The sequence below is a fragment of the Dromaius novaehollandiae genome, chromosome Z (genome assembly GCF_036370855.1).
Source record: "Dromaius novaehollandiae isolate bDroNov1 chromosome Z, bDroNov1.hap1, whole genome shotgun sequence".
Taxonomy (NCBI): Eukaryota; Metazoa; Chordata; class Aves; order Casuariiformes; family Dromaiidae; genus Dromaius; species Dromaius novaehollandiae.
Window position 1 is genome coordinate 67,087,962 of NC_088132.1, and position 15,205 is coordinate 67,103,166.

Below are 15,205 nucleotides of genomic sequence, written 5' to 3' on the forward strand. Positions count from 1 at the left end.
ATATTAAGGAGAATAGTCATATGAGTAGAGGGAATTGGCAAGATTGTACTTACAAATAATTCCAATAAATTTAATCACAAAGATTCCATAAAGTGGAGAGTGAACTTGGGCCTCTCATTTTGGAGAAGAATCAGACACTGACTCTCCTTTCCTCTTTTCTTTGTCTGTATAAATAACCTTTCACAAGGAACACCCACAGATCTTACTCTAGTCCTAATCCCCTCATCTGCTTGAGCACCAAACTGTTATTCACACACAAAGATTTGTGTGCTTCTAGGTAAAATCAACAAAGATAGTGATGTCTGAGTAATTCCTTTCTAAAAGCTCCTATTGCATCTGGCCTTAACTCGTCCCCTCTAATTGAGACATCTAAGTTAGGCATCTGTTCCCTCCACATTTCCTATATGCCAGTGGAAAAAAATAGATATCTTACAGTAGAGAATAACAGCCTACATGGAGCCTAAAGTTAGCCAGGGTGCATATCAGGCTCTGGGACAGTGTTAATTTTTTTAAAACACAGAAGTTGTCAAAACATACTTAAAACAGCATCAGTCTTTCCACAAAGAGAAATTTCTCCATTTGGCTTTAAAATGGATATGTGTTATTAATCAAGCATCTCAGTTATAATTTTAAAGCAGACCTAAGGATAGTTCATTAAGTTGCTTTCTACTATGCTCACAAACAGATGTAATTATCATATTTTCATAATTCATATTGATGCTTTGTCTCGCCAATGTTAAAATAACACATCTCAGCCACTGAAATCCTCAGTGCCAAATGCTGATAGCCCAATTTACCCACATAGTTCCACTGAGATGAAATAATTAAAATAAACGGCACAGCTGCAAGTGCACCTGCAGCCCCCCTTTTGTCAGTTGTTTTTATCTGCCTAAACATCTTATCCCCTAGCACCGGAGAGCAAGATAGGCAGAGAGACATCTGGAAGGACACACAATTCTATGGACAAATGCACCTCTAACATCCGGTCAATTGTTGGTTCTCCTTTGTACCGAAAGGAAAAGGGAGCTCAAACCTGACTAGGTATTTTCTGCCTTTTTTGGTGTAAATGCCAATTTATCAAAACTGAACCCTTCATCATAGAAGATTAGCTTCTGAAACGACTAGAGCATTTACAGATAGAATATTCTAGTGGAGGGGATTTGAGATTACACCAAGACAATGGAGGGCTAACTTCAGCCTACCTGTTAAAGAAAATGGAAAAACTCATCTAATTTTTACCAATTATATACAAATAGCTCTATTTTCTAAATATCAGAGTCTTTTTTTCTCCTCTAAGTTATATAAGACAATGCTATGTATATCATAACAGGCTCCTCAAGTTGTGCTGACTACAACTGAAAGCCTAGATTTTTATTTGATGTGGGTTTACAACTATGGAGGAAGTATAGTTAATTTCCATCTTAGAAGTATATTTTTATGTACTCAAGTGAAAGAGGAAATAAGGAGTATAATACTTGGAAGCTGAAAAAATTTGAAGTGAGGCATAATGGAAACTTTCCCTCAGATAGCTATATAATAGTAAAATCTAACTAGGGCAATTCAGCTGATATGGCCTGTACTCTGACAGCTTTAGTGTTAGACATTTTTGCGTAGTCTAGTACTTCTGTGTAAGAAATTCCAGGTGGCATAAATATAGCTAACTGCTACCAATAAACAGTCACATCCTGAGCAGCTGTAGGATGTGCAGCCAAGGTACTCAGAGAACATCTGAGAAAACAACTTACTGTTGCAGCACGAAAGAAAGAGTGAGGCTGTATTTGTGACACCAAATGCTTTTCTATTGCCTTTTTAAAAATCTGCAGTAGGAATTTAAAGGGCAGTAAGTAGAAGGGACATACAGTAATAACAGAGGGAGGCAAAGCCTGGAGTTCTTCCAAAAGAGAAGAATAATAGGATTTGTCTCCTTTACAGTCATTTTATTACTGTTGATGGTCATAGAGTCTTCTAAATGTGCATATAGTTCTGAAAAGCATAAGGGAAATATATCAAACAATGCTATGTAACAAAAAGTTGACAGCTCAAACACATGCCATGAATTTGAAAGTAAATCATTTCCATAGTGCAAATAAAATAGCAATAGCAACAGATTTTCCATGCTGTTTAACAACTTCAGTTTAAGCCCTTTAATTCTACTGTTTGTGTGGATAAAGAGCTGTTAATCATGGCCAACATTTTAAAATATGTTAGCATTTATATTACTTGACAGGTGGGCACCTACACAATTGTCCTCCGCTCCCACTAAGATCATCCAAAGGATTGAGGCAATGCATGTACTTCTTGAAGCTTGGGGAGGTTCCCCCCCCCCCCCCCCCCCTTTTTATTTAATGGTGATAGGTTTCCCTTCAGGAGCTAATCTCAATTTGTTACATAGCTCAGCCATTACATGCAGGTGCACAGTCAGGGCTTTTTAGGATCGTTTTGGGCTCAGGTGCTGTGCTTCTGTTTACCACAGGACCATGCAAATACCTGCCTCCATTAACGTTTATGACACAGAAGTGAAGGAAAGAAGTGGCAAGAAAGAATCAAGGAAATGCTTCAAAGAAAGGAATCCCAGGAGATATATCCACTAACTCAGAAAAATAAAGTACATAAAAGTTCTTCCTGGCCTCTTTCCATCCAAATATGTATATCTATTATTTATGAAGACTGATGCAATCTGACATTGTGTGCTTTAGGAGAAGTAAATAGAAACATTTCTGTCAAATCAGTTAACCCAGGGATACTAGCTTCCTGATCCATATTCATTATGTCAGACTAGACAGAATGAGCTACAAGTGTCTACAGCACCCTCAAATGCCATCATAATGAAATAAGATGCTATAGTTGAAAATAGTTCAGATGATGCCTTTCACTTCTACTAAACCACAATTATTGATGGGGGAAATGTATGAATGAATTAATATTCTGAATTGCTTCCTATAACTTCCTTTGGATTTCCACCTCATTTGGAAGAGCTTTTTACTGTTTGGCTGTTTGGTTTCGATAGTAAGTAACCCAGTGTATGCAGAGAAGGGAGAGCAAACTTTCAGCAAACTAACATTTTAGAAAGAATGGCATCAGCTGCTATTTGAGCTTATATGGATAATGGCATGCATCGGACCTAATAAAGATTCCCAACAGGAATATAGGCAATATGTCAAGTTATCTGTGGGCTACTTAAAGGCACTATACCTTACTGTACATTTTACTATACATTTTTAAAAGGTATAGTTAAAATAAAGCAAGGGAAAGATAAGGGTGAAATGTAAAATACTGTTTTAAATTTTAATAAAACACAAAATTTTCTTTTGTGTGAGGGCAATTTTATTGACAGTATGCAAGATACAGTCAATATTTTTTCAAAAAAAAGAGAATGATAATTCAGCTATATTACCTGATATCTCTTAAAACATGAATGCAAAGCAGAAAAAACGTACTCAAAGAGAGACTGCTTTAAAATAAAGATAGCAAACAAGACCACCATCTTTGCACCAGAACTGCATTTATCAAGCCACTAGTATCTAGAGAAACATGGCCATAGTACATGGCCTTATCAGCTATGATAAGAGCTGGCATGTATACTAGCATTGGGTGGCTAGGGCAGTGGCTAAATGGTAGAGCTTGGCCCTTGTACAAAAGTAGCCCCTGCTCAGCAACTACCAGAGCTCGTTCGCCTGGTCTTTCTCGCCCAGCAGGTTTGGGGACTTTTGGAAGCTGAGCACTGGTGCAGTTGAATCATCTGCCACCTCAGGTAGCTTTAGTTTTGCTCACTGTCCTAGGCTCACAGCAGTATTCCAAGAAACTAAGCCAGGATACAAAAGGTCAAGACCAAATGTTGCAATGATGACAAAAGTATTGCTTAGTATGCAGGTGGTTGCATCTTGTGGTGGGTTTAGTTTCTAAGGGGTTCCACTCCAGGAAGAAGATACTGAAAAGAAATGATCACAAAGCATGAATACTAGTAGTAAAGTCTGCACACAAAGTAAAAGGTCACAGAAAATGGGAAGGAAGGGAACGAGTTGTGTCTGTATAGAGAAGAAAAAGGAAAGTTTGCAAACTAATAGCTGCTATGCAGTAATTGTCTCTGTGCAAAAATTTGACCCCAGAAGACATACAACTTTGTTTACTAGCCAAAGAAATAGATACCAAACTTAGTCAATGTGGCTAATAACTTTTCTGCCATATCCTACAGTGATAGTACATTAAGAGAAGCTATCTCAGCCTTTCCTAATTTCCTTTTCTAAGATGCTTGGTTTTAATATGCATGTTGAGTGACAGGAAAACAAACAAAATAACAGTGGATGATTTGACCTTTCCTTTGAATGCAGAGATTTTATGTATGGTTTTGCAAGATCACAGATATGCTCTGTGAAAGCTGGATACTATGGCCTTTGATCTTGTCCTCTCTGTGATTGTTCTCCCCAAAAAAACGTAAGTGGAAAGTATACTCTGAAAGGAGACATAAACTATGCTGTGGCTGAACCCTGCTTCTGGCCATCTTCTCAGCAAACAGGTAAGGCAAGCAGGAGAGCATAACCTGCAGGAAGAAAGAGGAAAACAAATGCAAGCCCCTAGGGGACATAAGGGGACAGAGAAACAGAGGTGACAAGATGGTAAGTGGGAGAGGCTGTGAGAACAGGCATGAGCAAAAATATATGCCAAAGAAATGAAAAGTGTTTGCTAAGTGTCTAGAGAGATGAATGGCAAAAGTAGTCCTTGGTGGTAAATTCAAACACACTTCCCTTACAAAGGTTCTCTCTCCTGATCCTAGACAAGCTCAGAATGAAATGCAAGAATGAATAAACCAGATAAGACATCTGGTCAACGTGCCTGTTTCTGAGAGAAGTATAGGAAGAGATATGGGAAAATCTGTCCTTCAGGTCAGAGTCTACCCTGATTATTATTAACTAAGGTTCAGACAGCATCTGGAAAGAAATTTTCCAGGTTATAGACATATCTACGCAAATCTGAATTTGTTTTAAGTTAAGAATGATTGAAGAATTATTCTGAAGCAAAGCAAACATGATAACAACCACATTGTTAGCTGTAGTTACCTATACATTAGTCATTCTCTTCAGTTGCTGAGGTTAAACAAGTTAAGCCTATAAGCTTGGCTCTGCAAGCTTTACATAGTGGGGCTTTACATGGGAGAGCTGAGAGGGCATGGAGCAAAACAGGGTCATTCTGAGTGAATAGCCAGGTCTGAGCTAGTCTCCACTGCCCCTTCTAGCTCTATTCCCTCACCGTCAGGTAACTGTACTGCCAGCAGCTTTTGGACAGCCCAGTCCTGCTGCTAGTCGGGTGGTGTCATCCCAACACAAAAGCTGCATACAGCTCTAGGACCAGATACTGACTACCTATTTCTTTAATTCTTTTCATCACTCTGTACTAGCCATATAGAAGTGAACAGCCAAAACAAGATATCCACAGCCATGATTGATTTCTAAAAGGGAAACTAAGTAGAATGACAATTGCTAAAAAGAAATAAGAAGCAGCAACCTTAATAATAAGATGCTTGCAGGCAGCCCAGAGGCTGTTTAAAAATGCTGTAACGAAAGCAAAAAGCAACTTGTGCTACTATCAAAGAAATTTAAGAAAATGAAGGACAGGCCAGCATGATTAAAGAGCAAAAGAAAGATGGGATCATCCTGCAGGAAAAAGCTCATTATTCAAAAAGTGAAAGGTAATAACCAAACATGGAAAGCACCTGCGGCAGGTAACTTGCCAGATAAAGCAGTGATAATTCTTTTGGAAGGGTTCCAGAATTCCTCCTGGAGCCACCGACCAGTAAATCTGATGTCTCCATGAGTAAACTGGTAGATACTTCAATAAAGAGTAAAATCAGCAGACATAAGTGTATATGATACAATGACAAAGAATCAGCAAGAGGAGGAGCACCACTTCACAAACCTATTGCAGTTATTTGAAGCTGTCGACAAACAGCGGAAAGAGTGAAATGGTGTACTCAAGACTTTCAAAGAACTTGAGACAAGGTCCAATACAAAAAAAATCCTGAAAAGACTAAGAAAATGGTCCTATTATAAACAAATAGTTGCTTTAGCAAGAAACAAAGACCAGGAAGAATAGTCAGCTTTCAGAGTGTAAAAAGGGATCAATGCTAAGATATATGTTGTTCAACATACAAATGAAAAAGGGTGCCTAGTGAGATGAGAAATTTTGTTATCTCACAATGAGCTCTCAGAATTGTAGAAGAAGAATATTTTAAACAAGTTTAAGTGGCAGGTGACAAAAGTTGATAAAGGCAAAATTATAGCTAGTTTATGTACATATTGTTAGGTGTAATTTTCCTATATTATGTAATTAAACTGAGAACTAATTGCTGCAGCATATTGTGAATGTCAAAGTTTAGACAAGTTTAAAAAGCAATTATGTAAATTCACTAAGGAAAACACTACCAATATCATCAAGTATGGATTAGAGCCTTTGTTTCAAAGAAAGTCTAATCCAAGGATGATTCAAACCATGGTGGGTATCCCTGGAGCATATCAGTGTGGGCCTGCCATGTTCTCATGCCCTTCCCTGGTGATCTGTTAAGGCTGCTATCAGATACAAGCTGGATTTTTGGTTATTCTTTTATTCTTATGGGTTATTACTGTAATAATTATAGTACAACCTCATAATAATGATATGTTTGTATCAAGATGATGTCATCAGAAAGGACTGAAAGACTTTGCTCTTGGGAGCAACTGTAGCACTCGGAAGGAAGGGTCCAACTGGGAGATGGATCTCTGGTCCATCTTGTGATATAATTATTTCTTTAGTATCATCAGTCTACACAAAAAAAGAGGTAAATTATTATCTGTATGTGTGGGAGGGAATGAAGCAAAAGAAAATTCTTATAATTTTGTGCTCCACAGATTATAATATCCTTCAATAAAATTATCCATAAGAATAAATTACCTTGTGTTGAACATTGAACATTGCTAGACGACATATCTTGTAAGCGGATTTTTCTATCCGATTATAATTATGCCACAAACATGGCAATTGAGACAATGATACAGCACAAGCTTAGTAATGCTTACTAGATCTTGGACATCAAAAGACAGATTCAGGCGTGGTGTGGGGTGGTGTAACTCTCTTGACTTCATTTGTCATTCCAATGATTTCACCTAGCTAATGTGCCCTGTATTTACATATGTTTTCATTCAGGGAAAATATTTTATTGCTGTTGTTCTGGTTAAATTGGAGAACTATTTCTACAAAAGGCAAAAAGACACAAAAAGTCACTTGCAAGGAACATCTTCTTCTCATTGCTATTCATGTAGAGTAGTAAGTGAGTCCCAGGAAATTCACAAAGCACAGTCCTGAATGCTGCAAAACTGTGCACGGCTAATTGTGCATTCCCAAGCAAAAGGGAAAGAGCATGCCCTAATTTCTGAGCCAGCTGACAAATTATTTTGATGAGGTGAAGCCAGTCAGGAAACATGATATGGCACTTGATGTGAAGTTTCTCAGGAAACTGTTTAAACTACTGGACAATTAAACAAAGAATATCATTGAAGGAAATCCTACACCCCACTTATCAACAAGAGTTGATAACCCAAGTCAAAACACTGCTTGCTTGTTCCACCTTCACTAATGACGGTGAAGAAAAAGCTCATGAGACTTCACTTGTATATGTCCACTTATGTGTGTTATAGACTCTGTAGGAAGCCGGTGAGAAAGGTAACCACATTCACAAGCCACATCCACCTCTCCTGTATCCCTGAAACCAGGATCTTAACTTTTACAAAATATTCCATAATACAGAGAGAAAACAGCAGCGGCAGAGGTAGACTATATGACAGCCAAGGATACCAAACATTTTCATTATCAAACTCAGCAATGTCATTCAAAACCAACCCACTGTTTTCTGGGCTCATATTATTGTGGTATTATCTTTGTACATCATTCAATTATTGAGGTCCCAATTTCTGACTGAAGCCATCCAGTACCACAAGATTATAAAGATTTACTTATCCTAATCATCATTGTATGGAAGGAATTACAGAAAGGCAGTCCAAAGACAAACAGGCTGCCTGAGATGAGATGTGGTGCAGCAGTGTTGCTGCATTTTGTTTGTTGCTGATTGTTGCTGAGAAGAATACAACAGAAAAGATTTCTGGAAGAAGTCAATATTAACATAGCATTTGAAAGAAATCCTATAAGCAGAAGTGAGATTTCCACGGCACTGGTGAGTAACTGAAGACTCGTGAGGGGAAACATATATAGGTACCTTGGTGAAATTAAGGGCGATGACAAAGAAGCAACTGACTTACTCATGAGCATGATCAAGGCCTCGTATTTTGTCATCAACACACTTCTAAAATTATTGGTTTTATTTTTCTTTTGGGGAGATTTTTTTTCTCACTCTTATCGCTGACATCCGCAGCCACCCTACTTGTGAAAAATAGAGATGGCAGTCTATTTAATTTTTCTTGTTTCTGGTGTCACACCTTAAGGTCAAATGCTCTAAAGAGAATCACCAATCTGCTTGAGTTATTAAGTGTCAGGCCACCTTTAAGAGAGATTTTTTTTTTCCGTTACAGCTGTTCATAAAGTTTCAGTTGACCTAAAGGTACAAAACTGACACATCAGCTGAGTCAACCAACAAAAAAACCCTGCTATTCAATTCCCTCCGCTGTCACCACCAATGCTATTCATCAGTTACTGATAGGTAACACTTCAATCAAGAAGATTTTATGGTGACTTTCTAAAGACTTCCATCAAATCCAGTATGTTGAGAGAATAATATAAAGGTTATCTGAACTAAATTATCCCAGAGCATTTCAGACACTCAGCACCCCTGAGCTGTCCATCAATTTTCAGACATTGAAAGAACCTGAGTGTTGCAATTTGCCATCTGTGTCATAATATATGAAGCCCTACTTAGCATGATAAGTTTAGTCTTTCTGTCATGCTGAGTACTTATTTGCATGCCACATAACATTAGGACAAGGTAATGAAGATACTATTAACATACATCACTGCAGATGTATTTTTCTCTCTGTTCCTTTAGGTAATGAATATTCATTAAATGTTTTACTAAAAGCAGAAATGGTTGAAAAATAGTGTTTTTCACTTTTCAAGAGTTATTTACTGCAGCCCAGCTCTAAAACAAAAAATTTGGTTAAATAAAATATCAGCAGCAGAGCATGAAAATTTGCAGCCACAGGACATTCTATGATGACAGTGGAAAGCAATTAGATGTCAAGAACATTATTTATTAAAAAAAAAAGAGATGGCAGCAGTCATCATAATAATGACTTTTTGCATTTTTTGCTCTGAAACCTCTCCCCTGCACTCCCGAGGGCACTGCAGCTAAAGCGTCTGGAAGCTGTGCAAATCTGTTCTTTGGCCAGAAGGTGTCACTTTCCTACTATTGTTTGCAACCCTTCGATTTAAAGATGAGCTGCTATGGTTCTGATAAAGATAATAGTGTTCTGAGACCAATGACTCATGAGGAAACCGTCTCTACAAAAGCCAATGTCGGATTATCCCTAAACAAAAGGACTGCAGACATCTGCATGTGATGCACAGTCATGCCTCCAACCAGTAAAGATGAACCGACATTCACAGTTGAAGTGACATGCAACTTATTAGAAAAAACACATCATTTCTGGCAGCTTCTGGATGAACTATGGCATGATTTCCAGTACAATAAATTTCACTGGAGCATGACACTGTTTCCCTGGGACTTTGGTGAGTGGGTTTTTGAGATCATGATAAGCATCAAATGCTCCCATTTGCTTCACTCTTGATATGCTTCAGCCTCTGCCTTTCCAAATCCCCCTTGTTGATGTTTCCTTGTTTAATTTAAACAGGAAAGAATATATTGGAGCTGCATGAGGAAAAAAAAGGGGTTCTCACCTTGGAGAACAAAGGCAGAAATAGATAAAACTCGTCCAGCTTTTCAGTACCTACAGACCAATCATACCCTATCCCTCCCCTCAATGCAGGGTACACAAATGACCGTTTTATATTCAGAACAAACTAGCCAGATCCTGGACTACGTCTGGTGGGTTAAAATAGAACTTCTCTAGTTCTTAAATGCTTCAGCAGTGAAATACTTAGTGGTGCATTTCCAGTATAGCAAAGCCAAGTATCTCTCAGATGGCCTTCAGCAGCTTCTGGAGCTCATATAACCTCTATGGGGCAACAGCCACAGAAGCAACAGGAAACTGAAAATTATTGTAGGATTATTTAATGATTATTACTATTTTAAGGAGACCATCATTGTAGTTTATGGTGCTTTTTAGAGACATTGTCACTTTCTGATATGAGAATTATGTAACACTCCCGAATTTCTATTCTCATTCTGGGTACTTAGTTTTCTTTCTACAAGCATCTGGAGACTGCTAATGACTTTGCATAAATATATGCACATCGTATTGGATAGGACTCCTCCTTTCCATACAAAGAATTGTTACTTAAGTTTCTGAGTCATTTTATGTTGTAAATTGCAAGAGATATTGTTGCTGTTTACAGATAACAGATCATAGGGAAGTGTGTGACTAAAAAGAGAAATGTCATTGAAAAGCAGTCTGTTAGAGAAGTATGACAGTAACAGTAGATTCACAGACCAGAATGTTTCTCTCCTAACTTTAGGCACTCAGCCTTCTAGCTTAGACATCTATTATTTATCTTAGGTTCCCTCTGCACTTCATGGAGAGACAGAGAGAAACTTTTGGTGGCGATTCAGATTTAAGATGGTCTAAGTTGCCTTCTGTCTATAGGGGAGCCTAAGATAAAGGATTGCTCTAAATTAGGCATCATGATAAGGTGCTGGAAGTTAGCACCAGGATAAATGTGGACCACCTTTTTCCATTGGCTCTCTTGAACAAGGAAGGCCTGAAACATCAACTTTTATCAGTCATAATAAGTGTAGATTTATTTTTGCCTGGCCAGGCTCCACTTGCTTCCACAACAACTAATTGCCAATGCCACAGATTTTTACCTTAAAAGAAAACAAGTATTCAGCAGGAAACTACAAGTGCTAGATCTGTACAAAGTCACTTGGAAGTGTTCTGCTGAGTAAGTTTTTAGATAATCACCTTTGGCATAGCCTTAAAATACTTTCAGAGTCAGATCTGATTAGGATCAACGTAAGCAGTGTTATTCTAACATTACAATACATTGTCACTAACCATGCTAGTTCATGATACGCTATGCTAACACTAAAGGCATAATCTTCCAGAATGAAGTTAACAAAGTATTAGGCAAGAGTAATAGTTCAATAAAAGCAGAAATATGCAACATGTACTGTTTTAACTAACAGTATATGCAGAAAAACTACTACTTAGTAGGTTTGCATTCTCTATGATAAATAACAAAATGGCTTCCATATTTCAGTTTAGGAAAAATAATGAAGTTCTCTGGGTATGTTTATCATCTTTCTGATGTGATAATGAAGATGGGAAAAAATAGAAGAAAAGCACTGCATTCATCATGCAGTATATTAATATCAGATTCTCACTATCATTCCAGAGAGAATTATGTAATACGTGGAGCTTAGTTTAGGTTAACTATTACTTCAGGTACAATAGGCCAAATCCGAAAAATATTGGCATAATCAAAATGGATTTTGACCACACAGCCTCCCAGAGGGGAGACTGCATAATGAAAAAGTCACACACTCCTGAGAAACTCTTACAAGTTTCTTCCTTCCCAAGAAAAACAGCAGCTCCAAAGGGCTACCAAAGTATGCTCACTTCACTGCTGTCAGTAAGTTCACTGAAAAACAGATGGTCTCACTGTATGCATAGAGTGTGGTATCATGGCATAATTTGCTGAGAACTAGTGTAACATCACTTTACCAATGTATGCCATGTGAACTATATAGATTTTCCACTGTATTGGCTAAGAATGAGTTATTATTTGATGTGATGGGTTTTTTGAGCATATCTTTCAAATCATTTTGGACAAACTGATTTGTCCAGCCTAAAGGTCAAAAATACCATTTTCTGGCAAAGAATCTAAAGTCTCAGATCTTGTTCTCTCTTTCCTCCCGTTACATGCTCTCTTTTAGCAATCTAAATGGACAAAACAGATAAAGGGTAAAAGAAAAGAGTTTTGTCGTCCTCATTTAACATAAAGAAATCTCTCCCTTGTGATTAATATTGTTGGACAGTGAAAAATTAAGAAAGAAATTAAAACACATAGGGAATCTGTGTTTTAAATGAGAAATACATATTGTTAGAACGTGAATATCATAGGACCATACTTCATTCTCAGGTACTGAATATATTCATATTTTACTTCTGATTCCAATAAAAACTGGTTTTGCTCCTCTGAAGTCTTACCTAGCTGAATATGTTGTTTACAGAGTATACTCAGTCACCTCGTGTTGGCCTCCCAAATATAATCAGATATTACTGCCTTTTTATCAGATGTCTCCATTGGGATTTTCTTTTTCACTGGTGATTAGTCCAGGCGGAGGTTAATGAGGAATATAGTGTTCACAGAATGTGACCTTGCAAAGCTGTTTTATCCCCAGCAGCTCACACAAAACAGTCCTTTCTAGTTTGCAGCAAGTCATTAATTTTAGCTGACAGACCTGAAGGCAGCGTAGACATTATCGTGCAGCCTGCAAGCCACCTCTCTCTGCTGACTTAACCAATGAAATCACTCTAATTTCTACTGTCTTCTCCAATTTGCCAGCAGTTCTGAAAAACTTATCTAAGTCCCCAGAGATATCTTTTCAAAATGACCTGCAACTCACAGTAGCATGCTTGTAAGGGGCTCCCCAGCTGTCCAGCTTAATATGTAAGAACAGTAATTAATATTTTATATGTTGCATCAGCAATTAGAAGGGGAAATATCAAACTGGTAATAATTTATTGACGAGAAGCTGAAGTTACTCATGGGCTTGAGGCTTTTTTTGGTGCCATTGTTTCTTCATGAGGGACCAGAAATTGGACAATGATTAAAGGACTTTCACCGTCCTTCCATACACCATTCTCATTTATTATCCTGATGTCTTGTGTTCTCTTTTTCAGTGTCCCACCAGGTATCATATGATTTGTTAAAAAGCTTCAATAAATTACAACATTAATATGCATGAGACTCACTGGCTATCACTGACAGCTGCGAAGAGCAGCATTGATTAAGCTGCATGATTGATAGCTTTCTCAATCCAAACATAAAATGCATTTAGAAAGGACAAACTGAGATAGGAAATTGAAATATCAGTAAAAGGACATTATTTTCTGACTGCAGAACTGAAGGAAGATCAGCTAAGAAGCATTAATTTCATAAAAAGGGTTCAGATAGGAAGTTTCTAAGGTTTAGAGATCAAACTATCTGCCTCTTCTTCAGCCTTCTGCTTCCATTTTGCCATCGTCTTTTCCAGTCCCTCAAAACAGGAGTTTTGCCTATACAGGAAAATTTTGCTTACATTATTTCAGTACAGTTGGGGCAGGAAGAACTGATATGTCTTCTAACAGGTCAGGAAGCAGAATTAAGCTGTGGATGGTATCATTTTCCAAACCCAGAGGTTACTCTTTCCTAATTTCCTTCTGCCAAAATAGGACAGAATAGCTTAAACATTTTAAATGGATGTCTGAGCTCATATCACTGATTATTCTTGCAGTCATGAATTTTGAAAATGATGGCGGCAAGTTTTAAAATACCACTATCTTCAGTACTTCCTAGTAGTTTAATATGTCCAGTGAGGCACAGGTCGTTCCTTCCTCAGCAAGATGAATTTTCTTTTTGGGGCACATAACTCCTTTCCAGAATTGTATAGGAAACCACCGTGTTTCTCTCAGCGCTGTGATTCTGCTGGGGGACATCAGTACCAAAAAAAGAGACATTGCAACACTGAGTGCTGCAGTTACCAAGCCTTTCTGTAGGTCTCAGCCTCCAGGCAGGCTCACACCCCTGAATGCATGTTTGCAATAAAGCCATCAGAAGTAGTGACACCTAGATACACCTTTGTGCATCAGAGATACACTGAGACATGACTGAAATGCTAATTAAGCAACTTTAAGGAGAAGCCCAATCCTGCTCATTAGCATGTGATGTCTCAGTGCCTAACCACTGTGCTTAGATAGAAGGCTGTTAAAAGTGCAGGGAGAAAGAAAAGTGGAGTTCAAGTTTGGATGATGAAATACATAGCACGCTGCTTCTCTGTGCAGGGAGATGCAAAGAGAGTACAAACAAATCTAAGGACTCTCCAGGACATTCTGGCCCTTTAATGAGCAATGAATGGTGTTCTTAACCCTGACCTTGATAGAAAAAGTAAACTTTACTTTAAACTTTTAAATCTTGTCAGTAATACACAGCTTTGTTTCTTAGGGACCTCTGAACATAAAGACGTACTGTATCATTCTTAATATGAATCCCTGTCTCGGAAGTGCTGAAAACCCACAGTACATGCTTCTGCCAAGCTTTAAGGGCCAAGACTGCAATACAGGGCACCTATGGCAACATAGGGTGCCATTCTTTTGGAGATAAATTTGGAAGTAAATTTGTCCTGAGAAGGGTTAACTAGAGCCTATTTGAAAATAACAAGAACATGGGAAGAGAGCCTAAAACTCTGGGGTCACAGAGTGCCTGCGGTTAGGCAGGGCACAGGCTGACACTCTGTCACTGATAATCTAGCAACTAGCTGCCACGAATGGGATGGTCACACCTCCCTGTTTCTGCAGCTACCCTTCCTATTTCATTGGCACCTTTGTGAGCTCCCCATGAGCTGTTCACAGCTTGTTCATCCAGTGAAAAATAATCACTTTCTTTCATAGAATTAGTTTTCTCAAAGTTTATCTCCATGAACTGACTTAATCAGACAGCTGACAAAAAACAGGGGAATGAGGGTGCAGCCCACACTAGGGGTTGGCCCTGCTTTTGACAATAGCTAGCTGCTAGGTCAGCTTAGCTGCACTGTTAAATCAGTCCTTAGGCCCAACAGTTATCCACCACCTCTTATTTTCATTAGTGAGATTAATACATCAAGAAAATAAGAAGAAAGGAAAATAGACTTTATCATACAGTCAAGTCAAGTCTAGAATCTGTTACGCCCTATTAAATGGCCAAGAACAAAATGAAGAGTCATCTGTGGCCTTGCTTTCTTAAATTAACAGACTTCTCAGAGGCAATAATCTCTTAGAGAGTAGTTTGATGGACAGGTGGAAATCGCAGTCTCTTAAACTGCTGCAGCATAAATTGCCAGAACTAGTGAGTCAAAGATTTTTATAGCATT